General features: G+C 44.2%; 1 protein-coding gene across 7 annotated transcripts in view; it reads left to right on the top strand.

The window, feature by feature from the left end:
- The window catches only part of FCSK (fucose kinase), a 43245-nt gene that overhangs the window by 6679 nt on the left and 19438 nt on the right, over positions 1-17128 (top strand). The window contains exon 1 of one of the 7 annotated variants that reach the window (XM_049865020.1): positions 13793-13844. The exons of 5 other annotated variants lie outside the window; for them this stretch is intronic. The gene's annotated coding sequence lies outside the window, so the exon portion shown is untranslated. Of the gene's footprint in view, positions 1-13792; positions 13849-17128 lie in introns of those variants that run through there. One more of the 7 variants, XM_049865023.1, reaches the window with a different exon arrangement.

Here is a 17128-nt window from a genome sequence, read left to right as displayed (position 1 = left end):
TTATAGGTCCCCGTGTGGTGCAAGTGGTTTGCAGTCAACTACTAACCTAACAGTTGGTGGCTTGAACCCACCCAGCAGCATCTTGGAAGAAAGGTCTGACAATCTGCTTCTGTAAGGATTACAGCTAAGTAAACACTATGGAGCAGTTTTTTGGAATACATGGGGTTGCCATGAGTCAGACTCAACTTGACGGCAACTATGGGTTTTTTGTTTTTTGTATATCAAGTTTACTCAAAAATTTTGTCCTTGTCTTAACCTCTAAAAACTTAGAATTTCCTGTTACTGAAATGTCTTCATTATCTAGGAGGTCTCCAGACCACACCTGAGAGTTTATGTTAATAAGATACAGGCTGGCCAGACCAGAAAGACCACTTTTGGATATCAGCTGACCTCAGGGAAAGTGGGCTGATTCAATCAATCATGCTTATGTAATGAGGTCCCTAATAAAGGCTCTAGACATGAAAGTTCCATGGACTTCCTGGCTGGTGAACAACACCACTGCATGTGAGAGGATAGCTTGCATGGAAGCTTCAAGGGACATGGAAGTTTTGTATTAGGAACTTTCCCAGACCTCACCTTGTGCATCTCTTCTTTATGGTGATTCTGATTTGTAGGTATAGATCTTTCCGTGAGTTCTATGTATCATTCCAGTGAATTATTAAACCTGGAGAAGTACTGGGAGCCAGTAGGTCAGAAGTGAGGGAGCTGGGGACCTCTGAGATTATGGCTGGCTCCCTGAAGGGGGTAGAGGGAACCCTCAAATTTGTGGTCAGCAGCCTAGAAGTGAGGGGACCCATGGGGACTCCCAAGCTTGTGGCTGGCACCCGAAGTCTTGGCCCCGTTTGGCAGTCTCGAAGACTGTGTCCTTAGCTTGTGACCTCTGACCTAGCTCTGGGTAGTTAGGGTCAAAGGAAGATGTGCCACATATTGCAGCTGGTGTCAGAATTTAAAGTGATGGAAAAAGTGAATGGATTTGATATTTATATTGATTCACATAAGTATCCTCTCTACTTTTACATGTATTTGAAATTTTCCATGGTAAAATGTTTCTAAAAGTTTAAGTCAGATGGCTTCCTCATACCTAGCCAAACAACAAAAAACAAATCAATAGAGAAAAAGAAGAAATTTTTGCAGTTTATATCAGAGGCAAAGGGCTATATGAAGTGCTCCTGTAGATCAGTAAGAAAATGGCCAAGAAGCCGATAGGAAATGTGCAAGGGATATGAACAGACAGTTCACAGAATAGGAAACACAAATGGCTCTGACATGAAAAGATGCAGAGCTTCACTCTTAATAAAATAAAAGAAATTAGCCACACCAAGTGAGATATCATTTTTCACCTATCAGATTGGAAAAGATCAAAAAGCTTGATGACTATCTTGGCAAGAGTGTTGGGAACAGGAATTCTCATACACGACTAGTGTGACAGGAAATCAGTACAACCACTATGAAGAACAGCTTGGTAATATCTTTGAAATTACAAATATACTCACCATTTGACCTAGAAATTCCTCTTCCTAGAACCTATCCTTTCTTGCACACGTATGAAGTTACTCACAGACAAGCATTGTGAGAACAAAAGATTGAGAATGATCCAAATGTTGATTATCCAAATTAAAGATTAAATGAGTAGAGCTGAGGAAGCTTCCAGTAAAGGTATTTTCCTTTTGCTTTTATTACATTACTAGATAATAAGCTACTGGAGAACAGGGAACTGGCTTTTGTAGGTCCAAATAGGCCTTCAAGAAATATTAGTTAAATTAATTAAATTATTTCTTAACATTTGGCAGGCAGGGGCTGAGGGAGGTTAAGTGGCTTCTCCGACATCACTCATATAGCATGTGCTACATATTCCTATGTACAGAGCACAGTCCTAGGCACTATGAAATATATTGAAATAGAAAAATTGGACTCTGCCCTCTAAGAGCTTGCAATCTAGTTAATCACTCTGGCAAATGTCAAAAATATCAAGGCTTTATATTGTCTTTTCTATTATACCAATGGAACCCATTTGTTATTGATTGAGTGATACTGACCAGAATAGGGTGGGTCATAATAATTCCTTCTGAGTAGTATCTTATAAAATTAGAGAACAGACATGGAAACAGTTACGTAGGAGAAAGGAAAATGCCCTGTGAAGATACATTTACAAGCTAAGGCATGCCAAGAGACACCTGGCACCACCAGAAGCTGGAAGAGATATGGAAGAATCTTTCCCTAGAGGGGACAGAGAGAACTTGGCCCTGTTGACACCCTGAATTCAGACTTCTAGCCTCCAGAACTGCAACAATAAATTTCTGTTCTTTAAAGACACCCACTTTACAGCATTCTGTTAAGGCAACCCTAAAAAACTAAGACACCGTTGTTCTGGTGGATATGTTGCAGGGTAGGGCTTCCCAGCTCAGGACTAAGCCCTCACCTAGGTTCTTGCCTTCATCTGACTAAGAATGACCAGGAGAGGCTCAGAGGTTCCACACAAACAAAAGGTTTATTAGTGGCAGAAAGAAAGCAGAGGCTCCTGAGGCAGAGACAAGAGGGGCTTCCACCTAGGCGCTAGCCTCCAGTCTCTCCCCGAACAAAGGATTTCCTAGGATTTATAAAGGCTTTTAGGCGGGGGTTGGAGGGGGGTGGAGGGAGGGGAAAAAAGGCATTATCTTTCTTCATGAAATGGATGCAGCTTTCCAAGAGAAGGGGAGGGATTATTAAAATCTAATGCATGTGCAGCTGGAATTCAAGATGGAGTTCCCTAAAAGGCTGTCGGAACAAAGATGGAGTCTGTCATGAGGGCTGCTAGAGTGTCGAACAGGGCTTATTCTGGGATGTTGCACATGCGTGATATCTCTGGATCCTGCTCATGATTATCTCATGTGAAAGGCCACTCCTAGGTTACATTGATTTTTACTGGGCGTGCTCTTCACCTGGTGGGGGACTTGAAAAACAACTCAGGAGGGTTATCAGTAATTTATAGTTGGTCAAGCATGTAGGGATAGGAAATATGGCCCCTTATCTTGCCTAAACACCTCATTTGTTAATTACAAGCAGTTCTCTGGCGCCAGCAGCAAGGGTTATATGGTGGTCTGCACGTGGGTTTAGATTTCAAGAATACTGAGTCAGAGGCTATTTAATTCAGCCAGCCTGATCTCCTGCCTGTCTCAGATAAACTGAGGCAGAGATCAAGGAAGCAATTTCTCAAAGGCAATACAAAAAGGCGAAGTAGGGTGGTTATTAAAACAGAAATCACCCTTTCATTTGTACCCCAGCCTTAGTGCCCTGGGGGACTCATTCCCAGGAACTCCACTCCCCACCAATGTATCATCCACTAGGTTAGCATTCTCCAAAGTGTGTTACATTGTACCTCCTGTGAGAGCTCCTCTAGAAAAGGATTCACTGGCCTAATATGTTAGAAGTTTCCCCGTGCATATAGGTTTTTAAAAGCTGTAAGAAAAAAAAGAAACTTGTCTACATTGGTTTAGTGGATCTGCATTGCCTCTTTAGCAACAATTATTAACATCCTAATGAACTGCTTTTTGGAAAATAAAACCAAAAACCAAACCAGTTGCCATCGAGTTGATTTTGACTCATGCTAAGTCCATGTGTTTCAGAGCAGAACTGTGCTATGTAGGGTTTTCAATGGCTGTGACCTTTGGGAGTAGGTTGCCAGGCACCTCTGGGTGAATACAAACTGTTAACCTTTCAGTTAGTAGCTCAGCGTTTGACTATTTGCTCCGCAGACTCTTAGGAAAATACTGCGCAAGATATTTGGTTTTGGCAATGGTCAGGCTTCTGGGTAGAGAAGCCACTTAATGACTAAGTGACTTACTAGCTTGTTGTTTGGTTATCCTATCAGTTTTGTGTTTTGATTATTTAAAACCACACTTCTTGTTGTTAATTGCTGTGAAGTTGGCTTCTACTCATGGCGACCTTATGTATAACAGAATGAAACATTGCCCAGTCCTGTGCCATCCTCACATTGTTTGTATGTTTGAGCTCATTTTTGCAACTACCATGTCATTTCATCTCATGGAGAGTTTCTCTAGCTTTCACTGACCCTCAGCTTTACCAAACATCTACATTTCTAGTGATTGGCTTTTGCTGATGATGTGTTCAAGGTAAGCATGATGAAGTCTCCCCATCCTCACTTTGAAGGAACATTCTGGCTGTACTCCCTTCAAGATTGATTTGTTTGTTCTTCTGGCATTCTACAGTAGACTCAGTATTCTTTATCAACACCACAATTCAAATACGTTGATCTGCCTTCCATCTTTCTTTTTCTGTTGTTCAGCTTTCACATGAAATATGAGGCTAGTGAAAAGACCATGGTGCACCTTAGTTGTCAAAGTGATATCTTTGCTTTTTAACATTGTAAAGAGGTCTTTTGCAGTAGATTTTCCCAATGCAATACATCCTTTGATTTCTAGACTGCTGCTTCTATAGGCATTGATTGTTGATCCAAGTAGAATGAAATCCGTGACAACTTCAATTTCTTTGCCATTTATCATGGTATTGTTTATTAGTCCCATTGTGAGTGTTTCCATTTTATGTTTAGGTGTAATCCATACTGAAGGCTGTAGTATTTTACCTTCATTAGTAAGTGCTTTAAGAAATCTTCACTTCCAGCAAGCAAGGTTGTGTCATCTGCATATTCCGGGCAGTTAATGAGACTTCCTGCAACCCTGATACTGCGTTATTTTTCCTATAGTTCAGCTTCTCAGATTATTTGCTCTGTACGCTCAGCAAATATCTGAGAAAGTCATAGTAACTGTCATGGATTGAATTGTGTCCCCCCAAAATATCTGTCAACTTGGCTAGGTCATGATTCCCAATATTGTATGATTGTCTACCATTTTGTCATCTGATATGATTTCCCTATGTGTTGTAGATCCTATCTCTATGACGTAATGAGATGGATTAGTGGCAATTATTTTGATGAGATCTACAAGATTAGATAGTGTCTTAAGCCAATCTCTTTTTTTTTTTAATAATTTTTATTGTGCTTTAAGTGAATGTTTACAAATCAAATTAGTCTCTCACACAAAAACCCATATACACACCTTGCTACACACTCCCAATTACTCTCCCCCTAAGCCAATCTCTTTTGAGATATAAAAGAGAGGAGCCAGCAGAGAGACATGGGAACCTCATACCACCAAGAAAGCAGTGCCGGGAATGGACTGTATTCTTTGGACCTGAGGTTCCTGTGCCGAGAAGCTCCTAGTCCAGGGAAAGACTGATGACAAGCACCTTCCTCCACAGCTCACAGAGGAAGCCTTTGCCTGAAGCTGATGCCCTGAACTTGGACTTAGACTGTGATAAAACAAATTTCTCTTTGTTAAAGCCATCCACTTGTGGTATTTCTGTTATAGCAGCACTAGATAACTAAGACAGAATTTGGTGCCAAGACTGGGGTGGTGCTCTAACAGATACCTAAAATGTGGAAGCAGTTTAAAACTGTGAATGGATACAGGACCAGCAGCATCAGAGAACTGACAGCAGCAGAGACGCAGCAGTAGCAGAGGACCAGCTGCAGCAGAGAACTGGCAGAAGCAGAACCAGGAGACCAATGCCAGACAGCGCTGGAGCTGACCCACAGAACAAGAGAGCTGAGTGGCTATGCGCAGTAGGCTTCCTGGTGGAGGGGGGTACCTCTGGGCACTTATCGGTGGAGCTAAGCTTGCCAACCCACAGAGCAAGAGAGCTGAGTGCCTTCTGGCCAAAGTTTACTGGTGGAGTGGGGTGCCTCCAGGGACTTATCAGTGGAGCTACAGAACTTTGGAACACTTGCCCCAGCAGGGCAGACGTGAATGTGAGGCCTGAGGGCCAGAAGGCCAAGGAACCAGGAAGCAGAAAGTAAAGAGACAAGGAACACAGGAAGCTGAGCTGCCTCAGTCTCCAAAGGTATGGCCAGGACCTTTGGGTTTCAAAGGGTGGAGCCGTGGCCTGTGATGTTTCTAAAGGTGGAGTCGCCACTCAGATGGAATAGGAGAATGGTGCACCTAAAGCCAAGCGAGCAGAGTTGCCATCCCAGTGGGCCTGGAAGGTGGAGCTGAAGCACAGGGCCGAGGGGCCTCCACTTAGAATCCAGAGTGTGGCCAACACCTAGACTCTGGGGGACAGGGCTGTTGTGTGAATGGTCTCAGAGAACAGAGGATTATTTTCAAGCCTTGCAGGCTAATGTAATGTGTTCTGCTAACTTGCTTGTTGCCTGTTATGCCTTCTTTCCCCCCAAATCCTCGCATTTGTAATGGAAATATCTACCCTGTGGCTGTTGCACCATTGTACTTTGGAAGCAAATAATTTGTATTCTAGATTTCACAGATGAATCTAGAATTTTTGGATTTTGAACTTGGAGTTGATTTAAGACTTTTGCTATGATATGATGGGGTGAATGTGTTTTACATGTGGCTTGCTTCTCCTTGGAAGACCCATGACAAGAGGTTAAGGTCCTGTCCCCGTTTTCTTTACCCAGTTTTCATTACTACATGCCAGTCCTCTGTAGCAAATGCTGTTGGTGCCCCCCAACCAGGGCCCTTTTACAGGTGCAGCGCACCTATTCCTCAGTTGTTTTGAGCGTTGGCTGCTAATGGCTCACAGCTTCATCCTCCTCCAGAGAAGCGTTCTCTGTCTACAGGAGCTGCTTTGACCAGAGATGCCTGGGAAGTTATGCTCCCCTTTTCCCCACCTCCCAGTGGCCCATAATCCATGAATAACTGATTTGGGGTACAAATTCTCAGCTCCCTGCTTCTGAGAGGGATAAACTTTATGATGCATTTTATGCTCCAGAGCTCCCATGGGATCAGCCTGAGGCTACACTTAGCTGAACCCACATCTTTTTTTTTTTTACTGTGCTTTAAGTGAAAGTTTACATTAGTCTTTCATGCAAAAATTTACATACATATTGCTATATACTCCTAGTTTCTCTCCCCCTAATGAGACAGCACTATTTCCTTGTATTCCTTGTCCATTCAGCCAACTTCTGTCCCCCTCTGCCTTCTCATCTCCCCTCCAGACAGGAGCTGCCCGCATAGTCTCATGTGTCTATGTGATCCAAGAAGCTCACTCCTCACAATTATCATTTTCTATCTTGTAGTCCAGTCCAATCCCTGTCTGAAGAGTTGGCTTTGGGAATGGTTCCTGTCTTGGGCTAACAGAAGGTCTGGGGACCATGACCTCTAGGGTCCTTCTGGTTTCAGTCAGACCATTAAGTCTGGTCTTTTTACAAGAATTTGAGGTCTGTATCTCACTGCTCTCCTGCTCCTTCAGGGATTCTCTGTTGTGTTCCCTGTCAGGGTAGTCATCGGTTATAGCCGGGCACCATCTATTTCTGGTCTCAGGCTGATGTAGTCTCTGATTTATGTGGCCCTTTGTGACTCCTGGGCTCATAATTAGGTTGTGTCTTTGGTGTTCTTCATTCTCCCTTGCTCCATGTGGGTTGAGACCAATTGATACATCTTAGGTGTCCGCTGATGCATTGTAGATGCCAAGTGATCTCGTTGTCCCCTGAAATCATGGTCCCCAAACCCCCTCCCCTGCTACACTGGCCTTCGAATCATTCAGTTTATTCAGGAAACTTCTTTGTTTCTGGTTTAGTCCAGTTGTTCTGACCTCTCCTGTATTGTGTGTTGTCTTTCTCTTCACCTAAATTAGTTCTTGTCCACTATCTAAATAGTGAATACCCGTCTCCCTCCCTCCCTCCCTCCCCACTCTTGTAACCTTCAAAGAATACTTTCTTCTCTGTTTAAACTATTTCTTGAGTTCTTATAATAGTGGTCTCATACAATATTTGTCCTTTTGCAACTGACTAATTTCACTCAGCATAATGCCTTCCAGATTCCTCCATGTTATGAAATGTCTAACAGATTCATTGTTGTTCTTTATTGATGCATAGCATTCCATTGTGTGAATATACTATAATTTATTTATCCATTCACCCATTAATGGGCACCTTGGTTGCTTCCATCTTTTTTGCTATTGTAGACAGTGCTGCAATGAATGTGGGTGTGCATATATCTGTTCATGTAAAGGCTCTTGCTTCTCTAGGATATAGTCCATGGAGCGGGATTGCTGGATCATGTGGTAGTTCTATTTCCAGTTTTTTAAGGAAGTGCCAAATCAATTTCCAAAGTGGTTGTACCATTTTACATTCCCACCAGCAGTGTATAAGGGTTCCAGTCTCTCCACAATCTCTCCTACATTTATTATTTTGTGTTTTTTGGATTAACGCCAGACTTGCTGGGGTGAGATGGAATCTCATTGTAGTTTCGATTTGCATTTCTCTAATGGCTAATGATCATGAGCATTTCCTCATGTATCTGTTAGCTACCTGAATGTCTTCTTTAATGAAGTGCCTATTGCTATCCTTTGCCCATTTTTTAATTGGGTTATTTGTCTTTTTGTAGTTGACTTTTTGCAGTATCATGTAGATTTTAGAGATCAGAAGCTGATCGGAGATGTCATAGCTAAAAACTTTTTCCCAATCTGTAGGTAGTCTTTTTACTCTTTTGGTGAAGTCTTTGGATGAGCATAGGTGTTTGATTTTTAGGAGCTCCCAGTTATCTAGTTTTTCTTCTGGTGTTCGTGCATTGTTAGTAATGCTTTGTATAGTGTTGATGCCATGTATTAGGGCTCCTAGCATTGTCCCTATTTTTTCTTCAATGATTTTTATAGTTTTATATTTTATATTTAGGTCTTTGATCCATTTTGAGTTAGTTTTTGTGCATGGTGTGAGGTATGGGTCTTGTTTCACTTCTTTGCAGATGGATATCCAGTTATGCCCACAACATTTGTTAAAGAGACTGTCTTTTCCCCATTTAACTGACTTTGGGCCTTTGTCAAATATCAGCTGCTCATATGTGAATGGATTTATGTCTGGATTCTCAATTCTGTTCCATTGGTCATGTGTCTGTTTTTGTACTGGTACCAGGCTGTTTTGACTACTATGGCGGTATAATAGGTTCTAAAATCAGATAGTGTGAGGCCTCCCACATTGTTCTTTTTCAGTAATGCTTCACTTATCCGGGGCCTCTTTCCCTTCCATGTGAAGTTGGTGATTTGTTTCTCCATCTCATTAAAAAATGTTGCTGGAATGTGGATCGGAATTGCATTGTATCTATAGATCACTTTTGGTAGAATAGTCATTTTCACAATGTTGAGTCTCCCTATCCATGAGCAAAGTATGTTTTTCCACTTATATAGGTCTCTTTTGGTTTCTTGCAGTAGTGTCTTGTAGTTTTCTTTGTATAGGTCTTTTATGTCTTTGGCAAGATTTATCCCTAAGTATTTTATCTTCTTGGGGGCTACTGTACATGGTATTGATTTGATGATTCCCTCTTCAATGTTCTTTTTGTTTGTGTAGAGGAATCCAACTGATTTTTGTATGTTTATCTTGTATCCTGATACTCTGCTGGACTCTTCTATTAGTTTCAGTAGTTTTCCTGAGGATTCTTTAGGGTTTTCTGTGTGTAAGATCATGTCATCTGCAAATAGAGATAACTTCTTTCTTACCAATCTGGATGTCCTTTATTTCTTTATCTAGCCTAAGTGCTCTGGCTAGGACTTCCAGCAGGAAGTTGAATAAGAGTGGTGATAAAGGACATCCTTGTCTGGTTCCCGATCTCAAGGGGAATGCTTTCAGACTCTTTCCACTTAGGATGATGTCGGCTGTTGGCTTTGTATAAATGCCCTTTATTATGTGGAGGAATTTTCCTCCTATTTTGCTGAGAGTTTTTATCATGAATGGGTGTTGGACTTTGTGAAATGCCTTTTCTGCATCAATTGATAAGATCATGTGGTTCTTGTCTTGTTTTATTTGTATATAATGGGTTACATTCATTGTTTTCTAATGTTGAACCATCCCTGCATACCTGTGAACCCACATCTTTGCTTGGTTTCTTCCCCTGCTCTATCTGCTTTCCTCACTCTCCCAATATGTCGCTTGCACAAGAATCAGCAACTCAGGCTCTGGACCTAGAAAACCCAACCTAACATATCCCTATGGGCAGCCCTCGTTCCTACAGGGACTTCCTGCTACCAGTGACAGCCACACACCTCATCCAGGGTACTGTAGATTTTACCTCCTCTGAGATGCCTTCCCAAACCTGGACTCTCACACTCTGGCAGCATGTTTATTTGTTGACTTGTTTTAGGGTATTATAAGCTGTAATCTTTATGGAAGCAGATTGCCAGGTCTTTCTTCCATGGTGCCACTGGGTGGGTTCAAACTGCCAACTTTTAGGTTAGTAGAGGAATGCAAACTGTTTGTATAACCCAGGGATCTTGTTTAATAATAATAAGATTAGATATCTATTCTGAGCCAGACACTGTGCTAAACTGGCTATGATTATGTGCATTAGCTCATTAAAGCCTCACAACAACCTGATTAGTAAATGCTATTATTATCTAACAGATGAAGAAATCGAGGGTCAAAGAGGCTGAATGTCTTACTCACACAGGAAGTGATGGGAGCTGGGGAAGATTTGTTAGATTTCAAAGCCCTGGGATTTAACCAGTAGACTCTACCCTGTATTATAACATTGGAGTGGTTTTTATGGCTCTGTCTCTTCCAGACAGTGGCGCTATGTGTAGAGCAGAGAGCTAGGCATTTGTGTGTCTGCTGCTGACAGATTGCACTGAGGGCTTTATCTTAATAAAACGTTTCCTTGAGTAACTTTGCTTCTCTCAGGCTGGGAAGGTACAAGGGTGGCTGGGGGCCCTACCCCCCATGCCTGCCCTACAAGGTAGGCTGGTTTCCATTTTGGGACAGGTTTCCCTGAGGCCCTTCCAAAGCTGCAGCTGCAGGCATCCCTGCCTCCCACTCCACTGCAGAGCCCAGGAGCTGCATTGCTGGAACAGCAGCAGTTGGAGACTACTCATCACTTCCCTAGAAGCCTCCTGGGTTTCCAGAAGAATGGGTAGACACTGAACTAGGAGAAGGGTGAGCCCTGGGACAAGTGAAAACAGGGCTATGACTCCTGCAGGAAAAGACAGAGGGGGAGAGAGATTGTTGGGAGGAGGCTGGTCTTTATTCAATCATTCAGCAAATTGTTTTTAACTACCTACAGTGTGCTAGTCACTGTTCTAGGGGTTGATGATTCAACAGTGAATAAACCAAAGATCCTGCTATCATGGAGCTTACATTCTGGGATGGGAACAGCAATAATAATAATGGCTAATGTGTATTTTGCAAAAAGATCTCTTTTAAGTATTGAAAAGCAAACACGACACTTTGAAGTTTAAGGTGCGCCTGATCCAAGCCATGATATTTTCAGTCACTGCATATGCATGTGAAAGCTGAACAATGAATAAGGAAGACTGGAGAACTGATGCCTTTGAATTATGGTGTTGGTGAAGAATATTGAGTATACTGTGGACTGCCAGAAGAATGAACAAGTCTGTCTTGGAAGAAGTACAGCTACAGTGCTCCTTGGAAGTAAGGATGGTGAGGCTTTATCTCATGTACTTTGGACATGTTGTCAGGAGGGATCAGTCCCTGGACAAGGACATCATACCTGGTAAAATAGAAGGTCAGTGAAAAAGAGGAAGACCCTCGAGATGGATTGTCACAGTGGCTGCAACAATGGGCTCGAACATAGCAACAATTGTGAGGATGGTGCAGGACTGGGCAGTGTTTTATTCTGTTGTACATAGGGGTCGCTATCAGGTGGAATGACTTGACGACACCTAATAACAGCACAAATATATTTTGAGCATTTACTGTGGAGCCAATCACTTATTTAATCCTCATAACAAGCACAAGCATTTAATACTATTATTAATCCCATTTTACAGATGGAAACAGAGAGCCATAGAGTGGCCAAGTGACTGGACAAGGTTACACAGAGAGTTAGAATTGGGTCTCCCATCTCTGCTGACACTGACCCCGGGGCCGCCCAGGCTCCCAATTACTGACAGTAAAACCAATAAAAACCAGTTGTCATCCAGTCTACTCCAACTCATGGAGCCCCAATGTATCAGAGTAGAACTGTGCTCCATAGGGTTTTCAATGTCTGATTTTTCAGAAGTAGATCTCCTGGCTTTTCTTCCCAGGTGTCTCTGGGTGGACTTGAACCTCCAACCTTAAAATACACTATTGTAAGAAAAATTCAAAAAATATGGACAAAGTTCAAGTTTTTCTCCATCCCCACCTGTACCCCCAGAATTTTTTTGACATAAGTGGCTTCCTGTACATGTTGTAGTACAAGTTGCTTCTTTTCCACTAATGAAATGTCTTGAATATCGTTCCCTATCGTATATATTGTACTGTATACATGCATAGTGTTCCACTGAATGGTGTTCCTAGTTTATTTTTCCAGTACCCCCAAAATAGAGACATTCAGGCTCTTTCCAATTTTCCGCTATTACAGCGCTGCCATTCACAACTTTCCCCAAAGCTCTGCAGATCCTCTTCCCACTACAGAGTTGGACAGTTTCTTCCAGAAGAACCAACGTGATGAAACTAGCAACCAAAAAAAAAAAAAAAACCCAAGACTTCTAAGTCAATTTGCAAAATAATTCTATTATGAAAACATTCTGCATCCCACTTTGAAATGTGGCGTCTGGGGTCTTAAATGCTAACAAGCGGCCATCTAAGATGCATCAATTGGTCTCAACCCACCTGGATCAAAGGAGAATGAAGAACACCAAGGTCACACGATAACTAAGAGCCCAAGAGACAGAAAGGGCCACATGAACCAGAGACCTACATCATCCTGAGACCGGAAGAACTAGTTGGTGCCCGGCCACAACTGATGACTGCCCTGACAGGGAGCACAACAGAGAACCCCTGAGGCAGCAAGAGATCAGTGGGATGCAGACCCCAAATTCTCATAAAAAGACCATACTTAATGGTCTGACTGAGACTAGAGGAATCCTGGCAGTCATGGTCCCCAAACCTTCTGTTGGCCCAGGACAGGAACCATTCCCGAAGACTACTCATCAGACATGAAAGGGACTGGACAGTGGGTTGGAGAGAGATGCTGATGAAGAGTGAGCTATTTGTATCAGGTGGACACTTGAGACTGTGTTGGCATCTCCTGTCTCGAGGGGGGATGGGAGGATAGAGAGAGTTGGAAGCTGGCAAAATTGTCAAGAGAGACTGGAAGGGCTGACTCATTAGGGGGAGAGCAAGTGGGAGTACGGAGTAAGGTGTATAAACTTATATGTGACAGTTTGACTTGATTTGTAAACGTTCACTTGAAGCTCAATAAAAGTTAATAAAAAAAACAAACAAACCCCAAAACCCAGTGCTGTCGAGTCGATTCCGACTCATAGTGATCCTATAGGACAGAGTAGAACTGCCCCATAGGGTTTCCAAGGAGCGCCTGGTGGATTTGAACGGCCAACCCTTTGGTTAGTAGCTGTAGCACTTAACCACTACGCCACCGGGGTTTCCAAAACTAGCAACAACCACTGCTAATTGCCAATCCAAGGATAGCAGCTCACGCTCTTGTGTGATTTTTTTTTCCTCCCAGGTGGATTTTTTTTTCCGCAAGAGAAGCGGTGATACTGGCCCATTCCAGGGAGTTCAAAACAAACAAAACACTCTGGCACCCCGATTCCCAGAAAACTTTCCTGTGTCTCTAAGAGGGCTTGTCTCCACTGGGAGTTGTGGTTTTGTTGGCTAACAGAGGGCCCTCTCGCCTCACCTTCCCTTTCCGATCTGGGGACTCATTGCGTTTTAGGAAAGCGCTGCCCTGACCACATCTGCTTGCCCATGCGCTAGCTAGGATTAGGTCTTTTTAGGAGCACACGCCAGGGCGGACACGGATAAAACTACACTTCCCAGGGTGCGCCGCGAGGGACACACAGCCCCGCGTTAAGGCGCCCGCTCTGCGGAGCGCCGAGCGCAGGTAGGTACGTGGGGTCGCGTGTGCTCTCTCAAGTCTTGGGTCCGCACTCTTGGCCCAGGAGGACGAGCCGGGCGGGTCCAGACTGGGAAGAGTGTCCTTCCGGGGATCCTACTGGTGACCCCGTGGTCCTGCTTCCCCTTGGCCTGGGTCTTTCAAGAAATACCCCGGGGCCAGGCCGGTGCTGCGAGACCCGGAAACTATTCTGAAGCCTGTATTCTTTTCCAAGATTTCTGTACAAACGTTAGGTGTCACAGAGGGCAGAAATGCCTTGTTTCTACTGCATAAACCTTGGGATTAGGCACACCTACCCTGCCCCGTATGTGCTCTTGTGTCGATTGTGATTGTTTCATCTCTTAAATTGTAGTTTTCTTATTTATAATGGGGGGGGGCGGTGATAATAAGCACCAACTCAGGGCTGTTGGTGGGTTGTGTGATACATTGAACAATGCTTTTTGGCTTGTTGTGTGCGGTGCAGTGGAGTGGATTCTGGCTCATAGCGACCTTATAGGACAGAGGAGAACTGCCCCATAGGGTCTCCTAGGATGTGATATTTAAGGAAACAGGCTGTCACATCTTTCTACCGCAGAGCATCTGATGGGTTCCAATCATGACCTTTTGGCTAGCAGCCCAGTGCTTAACCACTTCAAGGCCAGGGCTCCTGCCTTCGGCATCTCAAAAATTCAGTGCCGTGGACATAGTGTCTGAATAAAGGACTCCATATGTGTTAGCTCTGTGGATCATTCTCCCTTTTGTGTTATCATAAAATACTCTCTTGGTTGGTCTGGCAGGAGATGTCCCTCAGCCTTGTTTGATTCCCCCAGGCCTTCCCTTATTTTTTCTTCTCTAGGGACATCTCAGGCACAGAACAGCTCAGAGCCTTCAACTCCCAGATGCTTTAGGGCAGGTAAACTCTGCTGTTCCCTTTCCTGCAGAAGAGAGCTACCATTCTTTGAGCCCCTGCTGTGTGCCACATAATTTACGTTTTATTTAATGCTTACAATAGGCCTAGGAGGTTGGTATCTTGGGCCCTAATTTTCAGATTAGGAAATTGATGCCCAGAGAGGTTAAATAATCTGCCCAGGATCACACAGGAAGAGGCAAATATGGGGACAGAGCCCTGGGGGCTGTCCTCCCTACTGTAGCCACAAGCTGTTACCTGCCCATGTCTCTAAGTCACGATGCTGAGACAAAGAGTGGTCTTGGACCTGAGCCATCAGACTCTCCTTGGGGCATTTCTTCTCTCTGTCATTCAGCCCCTTTGTCTGGGGTCCAACATTATTATAATTATCACCTAGTAAGAAGCTGAGTGCCCCAGGTCCCATTCATGGCTGTAGCATCTATAGCTGATTGGTTTTGGGCAACTTAAATAATTTCCCTGAGCCTCGGTTTCTACCTCTGTAAAGGGCAGATAATAACACTTACCTTGCAGAGGTGTTGTGAAGATGAAAAATCATATTGTCTCAACTGTGGCCCAGAGTGGGTGAACTTCGTCCCAGTGGCTGTTGTTATTAGTATCACCCCCATCCTGTTGTCACATTGTATTTGTTTAGGCTTTATCATAATTATAATAGCTGATATTTATTAAGCACTTTACATACATATTTACTCTTTGTTCTGCAGTGATATGACGTAGGTTCAGTGTAGTGATTAAGAGCATGAACTCTGACAAAAAAGTGTCTAGGTTCAAATTTGTCTCTGCAACTTGCTAGCCGTGTGACTTGGGCAAGTTACTTAATCTCTGTGCTTCAGTTTCTTCATCTTAAAAGATGAAGACGTAAAGATGGTACTTAGACAGACATTAGATCAGAGGTTCTTACAGTGATTTCGCCTTTGAAGAATCCAGACACTGAGCTGGGATTAGATGTGCAAGAGATTTATTGGGGGAGGAAGAAGGAGAGGGAGCTGGAGGAAACAGGTAAGCTGCAGGTCTGAGCCCTGTAAAGGACAGCAGGAAAGGAGGAGGGATGGTTAAGTAGAGTCTCAGATCACGGTGCACTTCTACAAAAGTTTCAGTCAGGACATGGGGAGGCCTGTCAGAAAGGAGTCTTAAATCTCACAGAAGTGGGTCTGTCTTAGTATCCCTGTTCTGCGCAGTCATTGGCTGGGAAGTGTGACCTTGGCATGAACAAGGTGGTGGTTTCAGAGCATAGCAGTTGGGGCATCTATCAATTACAGTCCCTGACACAAGAGCCCTGAGAGGTGTAGGGGTGCCTAAGGCCACACAGCTGGGATCCCTCACTTCCCCTTCATGGGGAAGGCCATGTGGGTGTCCTGGGTAATGCCTTTGTCCTCAGGTGCCTGGCCCAGACCTCTAGCTCAGATTTCCCCTCTGGAGTTCACTTCTGGGCTGAGCGGTGAACAGAGCGATTTCTGTTACTGATGGAGGCTTCTCCTCAAAGTTTGTGGGAGTGTGGGTGGTGCTAAATGCTATTGTGTCAGCTTTAACCATAGGCTCGATGGCAGCAGAGTCTGGCACAAGAATAGACTTGCTGAGGCTCAGGTTTCCTGTTGGTGTTCCGTGGGGGCATCGGCTGACTACTGAACATGTGTTCAGAGCACATCTCTGATGGCATGGCCCCTCCCTGCACTGAGCTTTGGGGGTTGGAGGGAAGAGGTGGGGGGTAGGTTGCTTCCTGGATGGCAGCTAGAGCCCTGCCAAAGGCGGAGGCCAGGGCACTCCTGGGAACTCATCAACAGACGGTCTTGGGTAGGCCAGGGGTTCTGGAGTCCAGCTGATTTCCCATCTGGTGGGAGTGGGCCTTCCTTTTGCAAGGGGCAGAGGTGAAGTGATAGCTCTGGCCTCACTTTCACCCCTTTGCTCAGAGTGCCCTGGAGGAAAGGTGGCTGAAAGGTGGGGGTTGCATTCCCCTGACTTGGAGCCTCTAGGAGGAGAGGCCTCCTCTGAGGTCCCTGTAATGGGCACCACTTTAACAGGGTGGTGCATACATTCTGTAGCCGTGTGATGTTGGCTGCTCCCAGCTGCCCCCTTCTCCAGAGAATTACCCTCAGCTGAAAGAGATTCCTGGCCTGGGAGGTTATAACTCCCCGCCCTCCACCAAATCACAGCTAATGACTAAATGGTGAGGGGATGGTGGTCTAGAAAGGGCATCCCCTTGCCTTAAGGTAGGAGCAACTCTAAAACCCATCCTCCTTCCCTCACTCCCTCACTCCTGACATACTCCCTTGGAAATCACATGCATCCAGATTTTATAAAGTTAAACACATACTTACTGCATGATCCAGCAGTCCTGCTCCTGGGTACAGAGAAATGAAGCCTTATGTTC

This window comes from Elephas maximus, chromosome 21 (genome assembly GCF_024166365.1).
Source record: "Elephas maximus indicus isolate mEleMax1 chromosome 21, mEleMax1 primary haplotype, whole genome shotgun sequence".
Taxonomy (NCBI): domain Eukaryota; kingdom Metazoa; phylum Chordata; class Mammalia; order Proboscidea; family Elephantidae; genus Elephas; species Elephas maximus.
The sequence above is the reverse complement of the archived record's forward strand: the minus strand, read 5'-3'. Positions and strand labels throughout refer to the sequence as shown.